General features: G+C 35.1%; 1 protein-coding gene across 1 annotated transcript in view; it reads left to right on the top strand.

The window, feature by feature from the left end:
- The first annotated feature begins 21557 nt into the window (after positions 1 to 21557).
- LOC135081163 (brain tumor protein) overlaps positions 21558 to 22455 on the top strand; it is a 666947-nt gene continuing 666049 nt past the window's right edge. Inside the window, exon 1 of the mRNA XM_063975901.1 lies at positions 21558 to 21964. The gene's annotated coding sequence lies outside the window, so the exon portion shown is untranslated. The remainder of the gene's footprint in view (positions 21965 to 22455) is intronic.

Here is a 22455-nt window from a genome sequence, read left to right as displayed (position 1 = left end):
ATCAGAGGAGGAGTATGCATGTGTTCGCACAGGCATGCCAACGCCAATAACAAATACATGAACGAATACGATCCCCTAAAACCAGATACCTTTGTAGTTTACATAGATTGCAATAACTTATACGGATTCAGTATGTGTCAATCTCTACCGCTGTCGAATTTTAGATTTTTAAACCAGACAGAAATTGAATGTCTCGATATTGTTAATGTTCCTGCTGATGCAGAGTATGGTTTCATTCTTGAGGTTGACTTAAGCTATCCGAAAGAGTTACATGACAGGCACAATGATTTACCATTTTGTCCTGAGAAATGCATTCCACCGGGGGGTAAGACTTTTAAGCTCGTGCCTAATCTTTACGACAAGTACTTTTACGTCATCCACTATGTTCACTTGAAAACATGTTTGAAACATGGGCTGATATTAAAAAAAATACATCGAGTCATAACGTTTCAACAAAGTCCTTACTTAAAACAATATATCGATCTAAATACGAGTTTAAGACAACAGGCTCAATCTACATTTGAACAAGACTTTTTTAAGTTGCTCAATAACAGCATTTTTGGTAAAACCTTAGAAAACAGCGAAAAAAGAGTTAATGTACATTTAGTTAACGAATGGAGTGACCACAATAATGTAACAAAAAAGAAAATAACTGCCAATAAATTAATTGCAAGCTCTAGTTTTCACAGTGTTTCAATTTTCACTGAAAATTTAGTCGCAATACAAACAAAACCTGAACGGGTGATTTTGGATAAGCCAATATACATAGGGTTTACGGTGTTAGAGTTATCTAAAAGCCACATGTATGACTTTCATTATTCAGTTTTTGAACCATCGTATAAAAACAAATTACAAATGTGTTACACGGATACGGATAGTTTCGTTTACCAAATTGAAACCGAAAACTTTTACAAAGATTTAAAAGAAACCTTCTTACATTATTTCGACACAAGCAATTTTTTCAAAGAAAATGTATATGGCTTACCGCTTCTAAATAAAAAGATTCCTGGACTTTTCAAAGACGAAATGGGAGGAAACATTATAACAGAGTTTGTTGGATTACGTTCAAAGTTGTATTGTGTAAAGACCATTAATACTACAATTAAAAAAGCAAAGGGAGTAAAGAAGAGTGTTGTTCGCGATATACAAATATCAGACTATAAAAAAACTTTGTATCACGGCAATATAGTGCGGAAAACAAATATTTTATTTAAGTCAATCAAACACAACATTTTTACTCGCAGTCTCAACAAAGTAGCGCTATCCAGTAATGATGATAAACGTTTTGTTTCGGCTGACAAGGTGTCAACAAGAGCTTGGGGGCATACATCCATTCTAAACATTTAACTAAGCATAACATTGAACCAAGAATTAGGTAATTAAAATTAAATTATAATACTTTCCTTAGTTGTACGATTTTCTTTATTATAATAGATAACCTAAGCTAATTAAGATAATATTAAGTTTCAAATAAATGTAATTAATTAATAAGGTACCTACCTATAAATAAATGATGACAAATTATTTACTTGGGTTTTATTTCTTATACGTAAAGACATTGGTTCACATTAACTCAATAAGATCATGTTTAGACATGTTTTAAAGTGTGATATTAATCATCGCATAGAAACGGTGAGATCGTAATATGACATCGATCACACGTTAGGAATCAATTTACTACATTTATTTTGCAACGCTGAGGAAACTTTTACAGGTTTGGACATGAAGTTAATTAATAGCACGTGGCATAGCCGGTGCGTCTCATGTTACCTATTTGATATAAGCAACCAATAGATTTTATTTAGTTATCAATTCGACTTTGTTGCGTTCAAACTTGTTTGGGTTAAAAGTTAAAATGGCTCAACGTAGTCACAGTCATCTTACCTCACCACAAGCCAGCTACGTTCTTTCAATCGATAGTAGAGTCCCCAAGCACGTAATTAAAATTGAAATTATGGAAGCAGTGGAAGTGTCAAACGATGAAGTGGACATTCAAAGTCGTGCAAAAACTCAATACATTGTGTACGAAAATTGTGATGATGTATATTTTAGCGCGCTGCAACTGATGTCACACATCAGTTCCAAACTGCGAGACCGCAACGAAAGACCTACCTTGTGAGTGGGAAATAATTAATTATCAATCAGGTATGTAGTATTTTAGTATTTTTAAGTGTTTTATTGTGTGGTTAACTATTTACCTAATTATTAGTTAAAGCAACTTTATTACAATTTATTCTCTTTATTCTTTACAGAAAATGACTGACGTATATGATGATTTTCCTCAATACGCTCAAGACCCGTTACAACAGTTCACTCAGCAATACAAAGATTTATTTGGGGTGGAATCGACGCAAATTGATCAAAAACGTAAAAAACGAGTTTCTCCAAAAAATAATAAGCGGATATCACCAAAATCTTTTGTGGTGTGTAACGAACAGAAAGGCTTCAAAATGATCCAGATAAAGGTGGTGGACCTGGTCTGCGAGCGTGACCGAGCAAATTCGAACTCATCATCATCTACGTCAGATGCTGACAGCGAGTGCGTGTTACTTAGTGCCCAATACGTAGTCCATGACGCAGTGGACGAAATAATGGATATGACAGAATGTGTAATTAAAAAGATATCAAAAAAGTTAACTGGTTCTAACTTTTAATTGATTATGTTTTTTAATATAGTTGTAAATGTAATGAAATAAATTATTATGCAAAAACGATGTTTTTACTCAGTTCCCTAGGAATACATATTTAGGTATAAAAATAAACACAAAGTTTAATTCCATATTTCAATTATTTATTACAGTAATGTGAATATTTATTAATTAAACACATTGTTATCTACACACCATTTCTTTAAACTTAAAACATTTCGTAACGCACAATACTTGTCATGATAAAAACAATTAAATAAAATTTTATCTTTACAATATAGTTCATTAAGACTATTCAAATTAGGAGTACCCTTACGAGTTATATCAATAACACTATTATTATTATTACACAACTCTTGCATCCATTTTACTTTTTCTTCCCCTTTGACTATAATTTTTTTATTTTTCAAAAAACCAGTCATCATTCTATGAAATTCTCTGTAGTCTATGTAGCCCTCACTCCATAAATAGCCTCTATTTCTTTCGATCCAACGAACACATTTCTTTTCTTCATCACTCAGTGCAGAAAACGGATACGGGGGCTTTATTAAAAACACATAGGTATACTCTACATTAGCTACTGCCATTTCTTTAACCAAGAATTTATTATTGCTGTCCTTAAACCCTTGCAAATCAACGATTACTGTATTATAATTATTCATGATAGTTTCTTTACAATGTTACTCAAAGGCTTATATTCGTATAAACAATCGTTTAAAATCAGGCAGTATGCAGCTGTCTTATCTGGAATTTCTTGGTCTGTCTCAATTTCGACTCTCACATCAATAGATCCTTTCAGTGTTTCGTGTTGTCGTGAACAGTCAATAACGAATAAAGGGGCAACGTCTCTAAATTCTTTTAAACTCAGCAACGGCTCTGAACGACGTCCGTGATACGACTGCTGAAATCTTGTATATTGTTCGTATAATAAAGTGAACTTGTCATCTGAGAAACTGATGTTCAACCCTTCATAGGGATAATACGACGAATTTAAAAAGACTCTTACATCACGTACATGACAATGATCAAACTCTGCCATTGACAATTGACTGTTGTGTTTGCGGTTGGTTTGTAAGGCTATTACAACAAATCGCGGTTTCTCTGTTTGGGATGCAGTTTTGATAGACCAAGTATGCTTACGTGTTTGAGGAAGTAATGGGTATTCATACAGATCCCAATTACGAAATGCTAGAGGAATAGCACGATCTTTCTCTAAATGCTTTAATAAATTTATTCTTTCTCGATCTGACACTTTGATATGTGGCACTCTCCAAATAATTTTACTAATTATAATGTCATCTACAACTTCTCCTGTATTTAATTTGATAGAATTAAGATTCGTATTGCTTCTAAGTAACACTAACTCGTGTTTACAGTTCATGATTATTTTTTCATAGTCTTCTGCGAATCCTAATATCTTGTTTAGCGGAATGGATAAGGAAAACGCCCCACCTCCAGTATTATTGGTTCCCATAGTTGACCAACCCCAAACTCGTGCATATTTTGATTCATTTTCATTTAGCGATAGATAAGATTTTATTGTTGTAGTTATACCTGCATTTTTTATTTTATCTATTTCTACTCCATTCAATTCATACCGAATATCTTGAAATAGGAACAATGCCGGATTATTAATGAAATGTACCTCAGATATTTTTGCTTTAGTTGTGGTGTTATAAACATTCACTTTCCCCTCGATATACAAACTACTAAGTGAAGGCAATACGTATAGATCTTGTTGATTAATAGGAATTCTTATTTCATCATTCTTGTTGAAACTTGTCACGTACGGTTTGTATGAATGATATTCGAAACTTTCAATGCTGTTGTCGTATGATGTTTGTTGAGATATATTTAGAATATTCATTTTATCAACCCGATTAGCCTTAGAAATTCTTTATTGGTCTTGGTAAGCTTCTTTTTTAGTTGAAACGGTGTGCTTTTGCGAGATGATCTTCGAGGAATGGCTTGGGTATACGACTGAGGGGGGTTTTTATTGAAATTTATCATTTTTTTCTGAAATGTAAATACAGCTGGACTTCTTCACCTCGTAAATTTATCTCTTTATTGTCAGCGTCCAACAACCGTATATTGATAGCACTTATAGAATTTTGATTAACAGGAAAATAAATTAAGTTTTTAGGTATCTCAATTATTCGATAACCAGGTGGAACATTAGGCACAAATTCATAAATAATGTGACTGGCTTTCCCGTTTACAAAGGAACCACTAACTACGTCGCATTCGATTCTCACAATGGTTGTTGATAGAATGCTAACAGGGTACTGTGAATCAGTACTTATATTAGCTTGTATTGTCTCCATTCCAAAACCTAGTATTTTACCAATTGATTCACTTTTATTAAAATGAACATCTTTGGAGCAAAAAAGGTTTGTCTTCAATGTATTGTTATTGCAAGTTAGTTTTAATACAGTGTTCTTCATATTGTCTTTTAAATAATCACAAATATCCTGAAGCTCATAAGATCCTTCAGGAATTTCGATGATTTCATTTTCACCATAATGAAACTTATTGTTTCGTTTATCGATATTAGGAATAGAGTTAAAAGTTGAGAAATACAAAAGACCGCATTCATATTCTCCTCGAAGTTCCAAACTTGGTGAATAATTTGTTGTTAAAGAGGCTCCACTTCCAGTTAAAGATACAGTGAAAGACATTTTTATACTAACACATTTATTTATTTCGTTTGCTATTTAAATGCTTTTTCCAATAATTTCTTAAAAATTTTAGACACAAATGACCACAATTAGTAGTGCCGTAAGCTTGATGTCTTACATAATTGTAGTTTATAGGCAAGGCATACATATATTTCATTAATTCTAACGGTGGTTTTAAATTACCAAAACTATCATAATATTCTACGTAATTGTTTTGCTTTACAAAGGCTACCCAATGCGTACCTGGATTTATGTTGCTATCCAAATTTAATATTCCACATTCTATTTTTCTAGGTTTCAAAGGTAACGTATCTCTCATGTAAACACCGCGAAAGTAAGGAATGTCATTAGCATGTTCCAAAATATCGAGGTTAGTGAGCGCACGTCTAGGTAGCTGCTTAATCAGTTTTTTGATGGGTTAAGATATAACCCTGCTCCTTTTTTATGAGGTTTAATATATAATCCTTTTCCAAGAGCCACCGCTTCCATCATTCTGTTATGTCTTTCAGATTCCTGAAGACTCTTCTGTGCAGCTTTAGAATCATTCACAGCTTTTGCTATACCTGCTGCTCCTCCAGCTAGTGAACCTAAAGCTGACAATCCCGCAAATATGGGAATAAGTGGTAAAAGTCCTCCACACTTTGGAAGAGGAATGATACGTGGCAAACGTATTCCTTTCTTTTTACTAAACAGTTTCTTTGCAACTGCATAAGCATATTTTATAACAGAGTTTTGATCCTTGGATTTCATTTTTTTCAATAGGGACTGTATTTTTTTCACACCTTTCTTAAATGATTTCATGCCACTGCCTGTTCTGATTTTTGCCTTCATAGCATTTTTTACTATCCATGATGCAATTTTTTCTCCTTTTCCAGCATCTTTCGATTTCAATCTCCTTTGAGCCATATTCAAAAGTTCCAAGTCGGCTTTGCGTCGAGCTCCAGGATCTTTATTATTGTAAGAAATATCGTGGTGCATGCAAGCGTTATCTAATTTGTTAACCCCTCGATCGCCTTTTAGAATCCGTTTTTGAAGTTTCGTACCGGGACCACAAAATTGATACCCAGGTATATGTAACTCGAACGGCAAATGATCTACCAAGCTATTGATTACACCACTGCCTTCCTTCATCGATAATCATCTAGTGTCCCAAAGAGAGATCCTGTGTTATTTATATACTTATCTAAATCACTAATTCACGTTTGTCTACCCAACTGTTCTCTTTATCACTTAGTCCTAACCATTTTACAAAAAGTTTGTTTTCTTTTTTCTTTATAACTTTTTCAATAAGGTAGATGTCTGGAAATTTAGTTTTTTGTAACTCGTATCCATAAAAAGAGCCTAGAATATTTTGGTTGTATTTGTCTTTTATTTGATACGTTTGAGGATAGGTATCATTAATTTTTACGATTTGAAATATTTCCGTAGACCAATTAGGGGTATAACCTTTATAGAAATCTCCTTTGTATTTACTTATACGAACAAAATCGTTAACTTTAAAAGTGGATCCTTGACGTACTGTCTTTGGCTTTCGGGTTTTAATGATATTAGATTTAACTAAAGCCTGATTCGCATGATTAACATCAATCGGTTTGAACTTTGTAATGCGGTGCAAAGTGTTGTTATAGCGATGCACCACGGAATCTAAATTACATTGAAACCATTGATATCGTCCGCACAGACTGAATGTTTTGTAAAGATGTGATTTTATAGTTCTTATAACTCGTTCTACTATAGAGGCTTTTTTAACAGAATATGTGGAATAATGGTTTATGTTGTAATTTTTCATTAACTTTTCAAAAGAATTATTATAAAACTCTGTACCCAGATCTGTTTGTAAATTGTTTGGCTTCCGTGTTGATTCAGATAATATACTTTGCATTGCATTTGTAACATATTGTTTAGATTTTGCTTTCAACGGTCTTACCCATACAAATTTTGATAAAGTATCAATTACTACTAGTACATATTTATATCCTTTATTATACGATGAATATTTTTGAAAATCCATAAGATCCGCTTGCCATAAATCATCTATTCCTTTAATGTTAGTATGACGGCGACAGAAATTTCTTCTTGCTGGCTTGTGGAGCTCGTTAACTATGTCTTGTTTACTCATTCTTATCAAGTTTTGAAGGTAACATAAGATCGATTTCTTTTTTTGTGTAATACAATTTACTGAAATTGACACTAGTTAATTTTTCTAAATTATTTAAATATTTTTTAATGTTGGTTTGAATTGATTTCATTTCATTTTTTAGATCTTGAACATATTTATCGACATACTCTTTATTTACAGCCTCGTCATCCTTTTCAGGAGTTGGTAGTCCTTTTAATCTCGATGATTTTAAATCAAAGTCGCCTGCATCTGACTTTACTAATGTGTTGGTAGGAATGTTATTAGAAAATTCAGTTAGTCGTAAACGCTTATGAACGTGATGACCAAATTTATCTATATTCATTGCCGTCTGCTCGGCTTCTGTAGTTTAATGGTACTGTTGAATCCTCCAGATGGTAGCTTTATATATTTTATGTCTTTTATAATACCAGCTTCATGCAGTTCTTCTATTATTGCATAAATTTCATTATTAACTCCAGTGTTACCAGCTGCCCATGACCCGAGTAGTAATTTTAGCCTTTCTACTAATTCATTCGGATCATCCCAATAAACTAAATCAGTATCCTTCTTAACTTCTTTCAATATATCGATGCCTTCACCTCGCGGGAGACTTTCTACACTACTTGCGTGACTTCTAGAGAACTTAAATAAAGGTTTAATCACGTTCATATATTTAAATCCTTTATTACTGTTTATTGGTTTAAATGGATCGAAGTTACGTTTGTGTGCATTGGTATCTATAAGTACTAATTTATAATTTTGTAAATCCTCGTTTGTAATTATTTTTAAATTTGGTGCCTTTTGGTATAATAATTCTTTCAAGCCTGGAGTTTTTTTTAGGCTACGGCTTCCAATTTTCAAAATGCGTCCATCGTCATAAACACGTGTATTACCGAGCATCAATTTTCCATTAACATTTCTAACACCAAAAGGAATATTTTGCATTACTTCAGATGACACAGACCATGATAAAGAATCATTAGCAATACTTGGTGATGACTGAATAGATTTAAATGAGTTGTCATGGACATCGTGTTCATGAGTGGGTGATGTGGTGAGGGTTTTGTTAGGTGTTTTACAATCATCATTTTCTAAAATATCTTCATAATCATTTAAATTTTCCTCGTTGTCAACATCCGTTTTGTAGTAATCAAAGTCTTCATCTGAATTATTGGATGACTGGCTTTCGATATGTTTAGTTCTTTTAACTGACTGAATTGGTTCTGTTTCTTCTTCGTTGTAGCGTTTGCCATCAGGTCTACTACTTAATAGTTTAAGAGGGTTCACAATAGGTTTAAATATTGTTTCCAGTGTCATATCATTTTTCATTTTTGAATCTTTTAACATTTCTACTTTTCTTTTCACAGCTGACGCTGACTTTAAAATTTGTTCCTTAAGGTTCCGCTCCATTGTTACGAGTTCCACTCTGTTTGACTTCTCAATTCAAACTAGTTTGTTGGAACGTAAGTAACAGTTACTTATATAAGAAATAAATAGTTTAATCTACTTTAATGAATGTATCAAACTTCATTCTATAACAACCTTTGTTTCGTTCACAATCCTTATTTATGACCACATAACTGTATGGCTTACCCCACACAGTTGAACACATTTCACGGAACTGAGTCCAGGTCATGTCAGACCCTACATGCTCATCGTAAATATGCCTTAGATTAATGTTGTCTTGTTTAAATAATATGATAAGGTTAGCATTATCTCTTACTAATTGCTTAGGTATTCTTGAGTAGGTTTGATTAATATAAAAACAGTCAATGTTTTTATGTCGTCCCATAGCAAAATAATCACGTATATTGTTTTGATTTTCACATGCAACATCATCAAATACGAAAATGGATTCAGACAAAGCATCATGTGGACTTAAAATGTCTTTATTATCACTATATTTGAAGTAAGATATGTCTGCAACTTTTTCCAATACTTTTTCCAAAAACTGGTACTTAGGTTGATACAAGGACTTTGAATAAACATATAAGTTGCGAAAACGTGGTCCATCACGGTGTAGCAACAGACTAATTACAAAATTGGTCTTTCCACAATTTGATGGGCCACAAACAATGCTGCGAATAGTATTTGGTAATAAATTACCATGACGTTTAAACTCTTTCGAGGATACTGGACAAATACATTGTAATTTAAGAGATTCTTTTTGTTTCAGAAATCTCATTACAGTTTTTGGTTTAAACTCAACCGTTCTGATTGATAGGTTTTAATGGAATGATAAAAACTTTGTTGAGTTTATAATTTTTATAGGAATTTTGGAAGATAAAACTACTTTCAACACTCCGTTCGTAGTGTATTATTGGGCATTCTGTCAAACCAGAGTGAGCGCAGCGAACGGTCGGAAGCGAAGCGGACGACTGGGGGACAGAATGCCCAATAATACACTACTCATGCATCACATACCCTTGTATTATTTCTCAAACTTTTTACAAAATAACTTACTTATCAATGGTAAGGATTTACCTACGTGTAGTTTTGTAGTTGAGTGATAACCCTCAATCAAAAGTCAAGGAGAAATTTGAAAACCAATGCCCGTCTACCCGCTGGCTGAAGCTTTCAATAAGTAAATACTTAGGCTGAGTAGCACCACCTTATTTTAACTATAACAATGACAATAACAAGTGCTTTTTGTATGGAGTTTGACAGATTTTTGACGTTTGGCAAAGTTAAAGTCAGATGGTGCAACTCAGCCTTAACGTAGTTACAAATGCGGGTTGACAATCCTATTGGATCAAAATTATTTATTTCGCGATGTCAATACGTCAGCCCATCTCCGGATTACACCGTTCCATTTGGATAAACAACAGAAACAAATTCAAATCGAACAGTGTAGTGAGGGTGGTGTTTTATATTTATGTCGATATCGATAAATCTAATTTTGTAGTTTTTATCTATCTGTATCTCATACGCGGAGGTTAATAAAAAATCTAGTAAAATGCAGTAAGTAGATATAATAACAAAAAATATTCTAAAAAGTGGTACTTTAAGACACCGGCACACAGTAGTTTGATTTTAAAAATAGGTGGACATACGATCGAAAGTCATAATTTCACCGAAACAAAAATTGTTTCGGATAGCATTTTGAATGCTGATCAACATTTGTCATTATGCATTTTTCGATAAAACGAGCCTTTCATGCTTAAAAAAAATATGTCAAGAAAATTTGTATGGAGAAAAATCTTTTTTATTTTTTTTCTGGCTACTGTTGCAAACTGTAGCTGTCAAACCTTATGTAGTCGTAAGTACCTATGGTGCCTAACATTACTACATAAATACTTTTTGCGGGCACGCGCGGCCAAGCGAGTAATGGACATGCAAAATTTTTAATATTTTTATTTATTCATTATTGATTTTAATGCACTTAAAGTAATTATTAATCTATAAAAATACTTAGTCTAACTTACTACAGCCCCCTATTACCTCATTTCACGCTAAAACCTTTCAAACTAGAACCTAAGTTTGTAGGTACTGGTAGTCTAAGTTGTTTTTATTGTCATTATAATATTCACTACTGGTCTACTGGTTATCGTGTAAGATAGATTAGGTAGATATCAACCCTTTACTTAGGTATATACCTACTTCTTGGCACTTATAATACCGACATACATGATTAAAAAAGTCTTCAAGCAAGAACCCTTGACTTCAATGCTTATGAAAGATTTTTTAACTTTCTAGAGTAGTCCTGAATAGATTCTATCCTTAAATCATTTTGACTGTCATAATCGATTACAGTAGGTAATGGGTTCAGTACCGGTTTTAAACCATATAGTAAACAATACATTTTTATGGCTCTCCATTCAGTTAGTCAAATAATTCCATCATAAATGGAAATATCCGTAACCCTTTTCTACACATTATTCATCATCCATCATCATTTCAACCATAGAACGTCCACTGCTGAACATAGGCCTCCCCCAATGATTTCCACAATGGCCGCTTGGTGGTGCTCTGCATCCAGCGCCTTCCTGCTACCTTTATGAGGTCGTCGGTCCACCTTGTGGGTGGACGTCCTACGCTGCGCTTTCCGGTACGTGGCCTCCACTCCAGAACCTTGCTGCCCCATCGGCCATTAGTTCTGCGTACTATGTGCCCTGCCCATTGTCACTTTAGCTTGCTAATCCGTTGGGCTATGTCAACGACTTTGGTTCGTTTACGGATCTCCTCCTCATTTCTGATTCGATCTTGTAAAGAAACACCGAGCATAGCCCTCTCCATAGCACGTTGTAAGGCTACTTATAAAGGTGTTATGTACGTTATCTTTTTAGACGAAGGGAAAGAAACTTACACCTCTTTAAAGGAGCCAAAAAAAAAAGAATATTTTTGCGAAAGTACGTATAAGACTATTCAACAGAAGAACTGGAAATTACAGTTCCGCTACCTACTGTAATCGATTATGACAGTCAAAATGATTTAAGGATCTATTCAGGACTACTCTAGAAAGTTACAAAATCTTTCATAAGCATTGAAGTCAAGGGTTCTTGCTTGAAGACTTTTTTTAATCATGTATGTCGGTATTATAAGTGCCAAGAAGTAGGTATATACCTAGGTAAAGGGTTGATATCTACCTAATCTATCTTACACGATAACCAGTAGACCAGTAGTGAATATTATAATGACAATAAAAACAACTTACTACCTAGTACCTACAAACTTAGGTTCTAGTTTGAAAGGTTTTAGCGTGAAATGAGGTAATAGGGGGCTGTAGTAAGTTAGACTAAGTATATTTATCTATTAATAATTACTTTAAGTGCATTAAAATCAATAATGAATAAATAAAAATATTTAAAATTTTGCATGTCCATTACTCGCTTGGCCGCGCGTGCCCGCAAAAAGTATTTATGTAGTAATGTTAGGCACCATAGGTACTTACGACTACATAAGGTTTGACCGCTACAGTTTGCAACAGTAGCCAGAAAAAAAATAAAAAAGATTTTTCTCCATACAAATTTTCTTGACATATTTTTTTTAAGCATGAAAGGCTCGTTTTATCGTAAAATGCATAATGACAAATGTTGATCAGCATTCAAAATGCTATCCAAAACAATTTTTGTTTCAGTGAAATTATGACTTTCGATCGTATGTCCACCTATTTTTAAAATCAAACTACTGCGGCACCGAGATAAAAAAGCTAACAATTATTTTGGATCAAAATAAATAAATAGAGAATATTAACATAATAGTTAGGTACCCTTGGGGGGAGGCCTTTGTCCAGCAGTGGACGTCTTTCGGCTGAAACGAACGAACGAACGAACGAACTTACCCTATAATATTTTTTCACTCGGTAAAAAGTCATAGGATAAATTTTATTAACATAATTATTGAAAATATTGGATTAAATTAAGAGACATTAAAAAGAAAGCCCGGTTTTCAATTAACAATGGTGAGAACTTGACTTTTCATTGCAGAACCTACACATTTTACTTAGATTAAAATCGAGTTATCGATAGGTATTGAACCTAAATAATCATATCGATATTTAAATATTGAACTACCCTCCACGCGGATTCATATAGTTATTGGACGGACGTAACTGGACGTCGTACGGCGACGGAAGTAATTCCTGAGGAAGACCCGGTGAACCGGAAACGAACTGATCCGCTGCATCCGGTGAAATGGGCTTTGTGCTTAAAAGCTCGCGCGGTTATGTAACGTGCGCTTTATCATATCGACCGTTGGAAATGCAATCTTCACTCCACACTATTATCATAAAGCCGGAAGTACCTGTATATTATGTTTTATGTATGAACCAATTTATATATTTGGTGTCGATAATGATTGGACTTTGAAAAACCGTTATAAAATGATTCGTCATTATCATCATTTGAGGCATAGAATATTCACTGCTGAATATCAATCATTATTACAGACACATAATATTTCACTGCTGAGTATAGTCTGCCAAACCAAATCAACCGGACAATCTGGATTTTTTTTCGTAAAAGAATGTCCGTATCGTCAATTTATTGTCCGTGGTGTACCTATATTTTTTCTTAAACGTTACTGAAACTTTTTTTGCCACCTATCATCCGCTTTGCACTGGAGGGAAGTCGAACTTTAACTTCGAACACTTCTGATTAATTTCGTTGCGGGTCCAATGACAGCTTAACTTTCCCCCGGGACAAACTTGACCGTCACTGGTTGGATTATTATTGGCGGTCAAGCTGTAGATCCTGGCTACACAGGAGTTGCAGCGGTGGGAACGAGGGGTGGGAATAATCCCGTTAAGTATAAGTACAACATGCAGATCCTCTTCAAAGACACGGAGCAACTTGGAGTGCTATAAAGCAATTTCTCGAATAAATTTAAACTTTAAAATGGCTATTCGAAACATTTTACATAACAATGAGAACACTATTATTCGATGTAAAGTGTCGACTAACTAGTTTGCGCTGTTTTATAAAGAAAGTTGAGACTATTTTTAGCGCAATTTGTGAAATTAATTCATAAACTCTTTTTTACGTAAAGAGAATGTAGTTGTTCTTAAAACTACGAATTTTTTCAAGTATCAACATAATAATATTGATATTTGAAAAACAGACGCTTAATTAGATAATTATCTTAATTAGTGTGCAATATGAAAAACAGTTGCGATGTAGCGTGGGCAATCCCCTACTAGGTGACCGACGATCTGGTGAAGGTGGCGGGAAGTACTTAGATGCGTGCATCGCAGGACCAGTCATTATGGAAATCCTTGTGGAGGCCTTTGTCCAGCAGTAGACGTCATTTGGCTGAAACGACGAAGCCCTAGCCTATAGATATTACTATTGTAAATCAAAGTCATATCTAGGGCGGCAAGAATACCTTCTCTATCCTTAAAATACTCTATTACTCAAATAACAAGATTTAATTCCAAGAATGTTCCATCCAAACTAATTTCGTAACGAAGTTACGTCCCGCGTAACATCAGCATTAATATTTTAAAAACAATTCAATTACACCTCCGCCAAGTATAATCAAACCGAATACATTTTCATTAGCAATTCCATACAGAATGAGGTAACACGGCCAAATGTAGACCAGCCAATGTAGTATCAAGTAAAATAAATCAATTTTCTTTGAATATATTAAGAAGAGCCTAAATACAGTCGACAGCTCATCAGATTACACAATAATACAGGGTGACTTTGAAATCGTTGACATCCTTTAATATAAGACTCTACTCATGATACATATTATATTCCCCAAATATGAGACAAATCCAATGAGTTATCTTGAGTAGAGTCATTTTAAAAGGAGGCCAACGATTTCATTGCGAATCCACTACGCCTCTTTATTTAAAAAGTAAAATGACAACACATCATATAACTCCAAAAGAAACTTTTTCAATCAAACTACATTGTTTTTGTTAAGTTCATTTTCCAATAACTGGTGCCATTACCCGACTTACCTACCGAAGTATTAATTAACCATTGGGTGAAACAAAGCCAGTTCTTAGGCAAACTTTCCGAATTAAAAGCGTAATATAAATTAGGGAAAACGAATTATTGCTGGAAACAAGAAAACAATTTTAGCGTTGAATAATGAGAGCCAAGTTTTTGGTACCTGTTGATACCTAATTTTACGGATGTGGTATAGAAATGTTGCAGCACTATTAAAACATAGCCGGTTTTGTGAATTACGAGAACTTAAATTTGATAACATAGAGCGCATTTCTAAATTAAACAGAACGAGTAAAAGTAAACACGAAGAATAAAGATGAAATATATTTCATTATCTTTGTTAACCAGAAGCAGATGAAAGTGGTTTCATCTTTATCCTGGCTGCTACATTCCTCTATTTTGATGAAAAATATAAGTGGCGCCTGAAAAATTTTCATATTGAAACAACATTTTCCTTGTTGGTAAAATAGACGCATACAGTCACCTAATTCTTATAGTTTGCAGGAAGGCGCTGGATGCAGTCAATCTGAAAATCACTGGGTAATTCTATGTTCAGTAGTGGACATCCTGTGGCTTATGATGATGATGAATACTGAAAATAATAAATGATACCGATACCAAACGGTGAGGTCAAACACGATACCGATACCGAATCACTGCAATCCCTAGCAGAGGAGGGAGACGGCCCAATTCAGGCGCTCGTCATAAATGGTATTATAATAGCGTTTCGGGATTTACATTTTGATTGAGTGTGAATACTGCCCGTTTATGTATACGGCGAGTATTGGCCGTTAGGCTTTGAAATTATTTGTTAATATTGCGTCTTTTTGATCGGTTTTGGTATCATCGATAATTGGGTTGTTTATTTTCGTTTTGAATTAGGATTATTTTCTTTTATTTTGCGGGTTAGACGCAACTTTGACGCCTGTTGGTCAACGAAACGTAACTGAATGTTATAGGCACTTACAGGGCAGATATGTACCAATGCATCTCACTTAACACCAGGTGCGATTGCGGTCAAATACTTGCCGTTATGGATAAAAAATTGTGTGATTAGCATGAGTAGGTAACTTTATACTAAACTAGCTGATGACCCGGTGAACTTTATACCGCCTATGTGAAATAATGTAGGACTCTAATGGTGAAAGAAGCTAACATTCTATCCGCTTGAGCTTGAGGCAAGGGCAAAATTGTTATGCTACTTTTTGCACCTAACAAATACGAGTATAAGGTTAGGAGAAGTAGTTTTCTCTATCCCCCCTTTGAACCAAACTCGTGAGGTACTCCGCCATAAAATTTAGGTAGAAAAGTTGCATTAGAAGAAACATTAAACATACTCTGGCCTATTTAATGCTGTATAATATTATTGATTCATTAACCACAAATTAATTCATATCCGCGCTATAATTGAACGGCACAAATCATTTCCGATCTCGATGAGCTTATTAGGCTTTATTAGGCGTAGGCTACACTTTATGAGGCACAAGTATCGAAGAAACATATATTTTGATTTTGTATTCTAGAGCCTGTTGTTGAAAATTTGTAAATGCACATACGGAAAACGCGCCGTGGGACGTCCACCCACAAGGTGGACCGACGACCTGATTGGTTCTGAACCCAGAACCAACATTGGTAAATAATTGGTTGGTTGATTGACACAAATATTGTAAAATGAATTCGTTCAGGTATTATGAGATTGCAGTTTGAAATAAATTTGATTGTTTGAAATCCGAGCTTTTAAGCACTTTATTTTATCTTTTGGGCCCTACTATTAAATAACGTATTTTATCTATATCTAAAAAGCGAAAGGATATTGATTGACTGACTCACTTATCACGAAATCTCATAAACTTCTAGTACCTACTAGGAGTCTCAAATTTTGCATGTAGGTTCCTTTTAAAACGTAGGTGCTCACTAAGACGGGATTTTGAAAATTCAACTCCTAAGGCGGTAAAACGGGGTCCACGCGTACGAAGTCGCGGGCGGCCGCTAGTTTGTAAAACCATTGTACAAAAAAGATGATATGAAAAAGGCTTTTAGACGTATTAGCTATTACCATTCGGTTGTGTGGCCATAGCTTATTAGCAAACATCCGTAAAATTCAGTTTGACTTACAACAGAGGCACCGGAAAATAGATCTGCGTGCCAATGGCGGCGTTTCCGGCGCTGATCCCGCGGCGGCCATGTCCGGGGCTTTGTCATGGACGCGCTTCCGGTTGCGGTAAACCGCTTAGTTTTAAAGTGGGGGTAGTTTTGGTTTTGCTTCGATTGGATTATTTTGGATTGATTATTGTTTGCTAATATTGGCGATAATTTTTAATAATTTGTCAATTTGTTTACCGAGGGAAAACAGGAGAGGTATTCCAGGTGATTCTGAAGCGGGTAATGTCTAATTAAATCTTGTATGAGTATGAGTATCTTAAATGGTAAGTAAAATGTTACAGCAACATCAACTAAAGATCTAGAAGGGAGATTCTAATTTTGAGAATGTTACTAGGTATGCAAAATCACTTGAAACCTATGTTACAGTTAAGCTTTTACATTTACAAATACATTAGTTTTTATTTCATTCAAAAATACCCAGTAGTTATGATTTTATAGGCATTCAAAGTTCGCTTAAATATTGAGTCCCGCCGACGGTCACGTGACCCCGTGTGACGTACATTCACAGCGTCCGCTCACTAGAAAACGGATATAAACATACTTAAATATTTTTTTTTTGTAAATACAAACTTATTATACAAATATACATATTAACACCCAGACCCATCACAGAAATTAAAATTGAACCAAACCCAAACTTGATGCGATTGTGTCGTTTTATTGCGAATTACCTTCCAGCTCCATCATTAGACCCCGATTACTATATAGAATTAAAATACTCATCAATACAAAACGAACGAGCCCAAACTCGATGCATTTAAGTCGTTTTATTATAGAGTTCCTATGGCCACCTTCCAGCTCCATCATCAGATCAGCTCCATGTCATCATAATATTGCATGGTCATCCAAATCACATGTGTTTGCGAAATTTCAGCTTAATCGGTTGCCTGGAAGTGGGTCTTAATTCAGTTTGCAAGATTCCACCCATACAAATATGAGCCAGTCGTTGTAATATGACGTCACGCGCATAAAATGGCGGGCCGGCCGCCGCCCGCACTTTTAAAATTCAATATCTTGGAAACTAATTGACGTATCGAAATAATTCTTTCACGTGTATTTTTTATTTTTAACAGAGAATACAGAAAGCTAAAAAACAAAATTAGTGAACATTCTTCATATTCTTGCAGTTTTGGACAAGATAAAATACCTACCTAATCTTATTCTGTGCAAAACTGCACGAATTCGCTGTATTATCTTGAATGTTTAACTGTGGTTTAACCCTATGTGCCTTAACCAATAGGTGCCTAATTTGTAAGCTCTGCATTACATAAATTTATCATATAACAGCGGATGCTGATGCACAAAAGACCTAACACATCCAAAAGTACACGAATGCACAGTAAATCTTGAATACTAACCTTGTGTGCCTTAACCAATAGGTGCCTAATTTATTGTAAACTCTGCAGTTCTACACCACATATTCTCGTGTGACAGCGAAGGCCGAGCACGAGAGCCGCAGTTGCGGTTGGGACGGCACGCGCCAGTGTGCTCGGGGCCTTACTGACAAATGAGAGCTTGGAAATGTATGATGGGAGGAAGTTTGATTAGTATTCGAGATTATTGTATGCTCAATCGGGAGTGCAGTTCATTATTCATTCGGTTTTGAGCTGGAGGTTTCTAACAGAAACAAAAGTTGTTATAGTGCACTTTTAGAGCTTCAATTTCAAATAACACAACGTTATTAGGAAGTTGTTTTATTCTAATTTCTAGGTTTTTCTACTTTATAAATGAAGGGACAAAATTACGGATGATATGGTACTGTTATTTGGTAGATCATAATAATATTTATCAAATAAAGTTGCGCCTATTCTTTTCCTAAGCGCAATGTCTAACAGACAAGCAATGTTGCTCAAAATAAGATAATAGGAATATTTTAAAAGTGATTCATGTCACAACGCAATTCAACATATTTTATGAGGCAAAATTCATTGTTTTGTTTTTTATAATTACTATGAGAGATCACTTTTATTTAAACCTATGAGTTGTACTGTCACGGTGAAAAACCTGCCAAGCGGCCAATCAGAAAATCATTGGAGGAGGCCTATGTTCATCTTTGGACGTGCTGTAGCGAAAAATGATGATACCTACGGTAAGTAAGGTACATCGATCCACTCAAATATTCTGCAGAATGTCAACGTTAAAGTAATCACATCGTTCTAACTAGCTGTTAAACTGTAATATCAATCGGGGAGCCAATCCCGGTCGCGTGGAGATCGAAAACTGCGGTCGACTGCCGAATTGCACGTTAGCGCGGAATGAGCGGGCTCGACCAAATCCTGCTGCCTGTTCCATTCCCGTAAAAGAGAGAGAATGAAATGAAATAGCTTTATTTAGTTTTGATTAAGGGGCTGATAAAAAGGTCAAAAAGAAATTAAAGAAGATGGGTTAGGTCCGGTTTCCACCAAGGCGTTGCGTAAAAGTATTTTGAATAATCAATCAGCCCCCTAGACAAGTGGCAAAACGTGACAGTTGTAATGTCGAAAGATGGCCGAAAGGCCTTTTTTGTATGGAGTTAGTACAACGGATTCGATTTTCGATTCGATCAAAAAGTGCAACTTGTCTAGACCCACAGAATTCCTGGTTACCTGAATAATGAAATCTAAGATTATTCAAAACATTTTCCACTCCGCTCGAACCGGGCCTTACTGTCTTTAATTAAGGCCAAGCCTATCTTTTAGGCTCTACCAGTGCTACGAGACAAAAAGCAAGCGCTACGAGAGTTGGCGTATATGATATGCTAGAAGAAACGCCAAAACAAACTCAGCTACCGCTAGTGGACAATAATTTATCGACAGCGAGTGCTTATAATTACTCCTACCTAGTTTACACCAGTGATATCAATCAAATCCCTCCACCAACCAATGGTTACCTGCCTCACATCACATCACTGTATCTTTTGCAAGCTAAGTAGTACAAGCTTTGCTTAGTCTGGGACTAGAGGCGCGTGTAAAATGTGCAAAGATTTTTTATTTCTTCTTTTGTTGGCAAGGCATGCTTATGTTTGAGGCGTAAAATTGCTTGAAAACGGCTTGAGAAAGGCAAAATAATCTTTATTTAATTTAAAATCACACAATGAAATACGGGCCATGAAAAAAGTAAGTTAAGTATTTGTAATGTGACCGTTATGAGTTAGTTCAAAATACTAGATATAATCAAATCATTTGAACACGAATTGTGCAATTAAACCAAATAGTTTTAAAACTAGTATTAAGCTTAAATCAAGTTTTGCAATCCTTATGCAGTTCTAAAACCGCAAAGCCGTGAATACTGTAGGTACAACAACAGCAGAAATACATCATGTGAGCTACTGGAGTGTTGCCAGGATGGAGGATATCCGATGTAATACATTTGAAAATCTTTCGGTCTGTCCACAGACTATAAAGTTGCCATAATCGTTGTATTTAGGCTTTTAACGCGCATTACAATGGTTTCAATAAATCAGAGTATTTGGCGTGTTGTTCTGAAATAAAACTACTTTTTATTGCTAAGAAATCTTTAAAATAAAGCAGTAAACAGAGATTTGGTTAAAATCAAACAACTAGATTTCAATAATTTAATCCTATAGTCGTCAAATATAAAAAAAATCTAAACAATGACTATAATCTGCTCCTATAAATTAAATACAGTTTTGAATTTTAAAATTTTTATTTTACTCGTTTTGGAATATAAAAATAGTGATTATACTCTCTCTCCAAGCCGTATTTATCATAAATACCGTTTTAGTGTAAGTAAAACGTAATTAATTATGTCACAAAAACATTTGCATTGTTTGGTGTCTCTGCCTCTTACAACGAAAGCAATTAGATATTCTGTGACGAAAGCAAGATTAATTAATTATAGCTAATCACCTGTCCACCTAAAGGTCGAGAACGAGAGCAAAATTGTTTCTCTCTGACTACCCTTTAAACTACATTATAGGTGTACTAGCTTTTGCCCGCGGCTTCACCGCGTGAAATTTCGTCGTCACAAATCGTCATAAATTATAGCCTATATGTTATTCTGGGTTATAAACAATAATATTGTAAAGTTTCATCAAAATCCGTTCGTGAAAGCGTGAAAGAGTAACAAACATCCAGACATCCAAACTTTCGCATTTATAATATTAGTAGGATTATAATATTAGTAGGATATGTCCTAAAACTACTTTTACTCTACGTGTGAGAGTTAAATGTTGTGCGAATTCGTAGCTTCTCCAATACCGATAGTTGCTCAAAACAACGTTATACAACCTTAATCTGCTGCAAAGCAACGAACACGACCCGCAATTGTTCTGGAAAACAATGTAAAGCAGCTTGTGGCTACATAAGACTTATTAGGCACCTATAGTTTGTTGATTAAACTGACACTTATCAGGATGAGCACACTTGTAGATATGACTCAGTTCTGCCGGCTCCACTGGAGAGAAAAGGGAAACCCACCCCTGTAGGGTACTCCCAATACATCAGAGGGAGACAGAAACAATTTTCCTCGTGCGTTTCCCAACTGTAGGCCCAACGTCTCGCGGGCGGTTTGTTTTTTTCACTTACTCAGCTCAGTGCTAGCCGCGGCATCGACGCGAATGCTTTGTCGTATCGCTCGCTGCAGTGAAAACGACAAAATACGCTGAGTATATCCAGAAATATCAACATAAAATCTGTGCACACCATCTAAAGTCGACAACAGACCGCTTGGATAGCGAGAAAATATCAAAAACGCGCGATCTTCATTTGTTTTCCGTTTTATTTTTTGTTTTTGTTCCATTATTTTAGCCGGGAAAACGCCGGTTGGATGTTAAATTTTCGTGTGGATACGCAATAACGTACAGTGCGGTTCCTTGTTCAGTGACGTTTTGTGGACTGGCTGGAAACGGTGCGTTTCTTGTGTTTGGTTTTGGTTTGTTTCCTTTTTTTTCTGCTCCGGCAGCCGAGGTGTGGTTGTCAACACGTGTATTTATCGATCGCCGGGCGCGTGACTAAGGTAAGTTCGCTTCGTAATTCAAAATATCAAATATTATTCCATTATGTATTATTTTTAATTGCCATTGAGTAAACGCGTCGTGTTTTGTTTCGTTTTTATTGACGGCCAGCTGTTTACAGTCTATCAATTGAATAAGTAGTTGGAAGCAGGAAAATAAGCAGTTTATTGTAACATTTGACTTCCGTGGAGGTCGATATACATACATAAGTGTCTTTTCAGGGTATACTTTGACAGCTGTCAGTACCACATTCCTAAATATTGCTCTTACCGTGAAGGTGATACGGGTTATTTTCGCGTGGCGGCATAGTTAACCGCGGAATAACACCGAGTTTTGTTTATGTTATTTTTGTAAATACTTTTTGTTTGAACTAAAACAATGGTGTTAAGACGTGTAGTGTGTAATGTTGTGTAATATTTAACAATGTGCTTCCATAAAATAAAATTAGCTTGCACAATATGACAGATGGTGACTACGGCGTTGGCGTATATTA

The sequence above is a fragment of the Ostrinia nubilalis genome, chromosome 19, assembly GCF_963855985.1.
Source record: "Ostrinia nubilalis chromosome 19, ilOstNubi1.1, whole genome shotgun sequence".
In the NCBI taxonomy this organism is placed as follows: Eukaryota; Metazoa; Arthropoda; class Insecta; order Lepidoptera; family Crambidae; genus Ostrinia; species Ostrinia nubilalis.
This window is presented reverse-complemented; position numbering and strand designations above follow the sequence as displayed.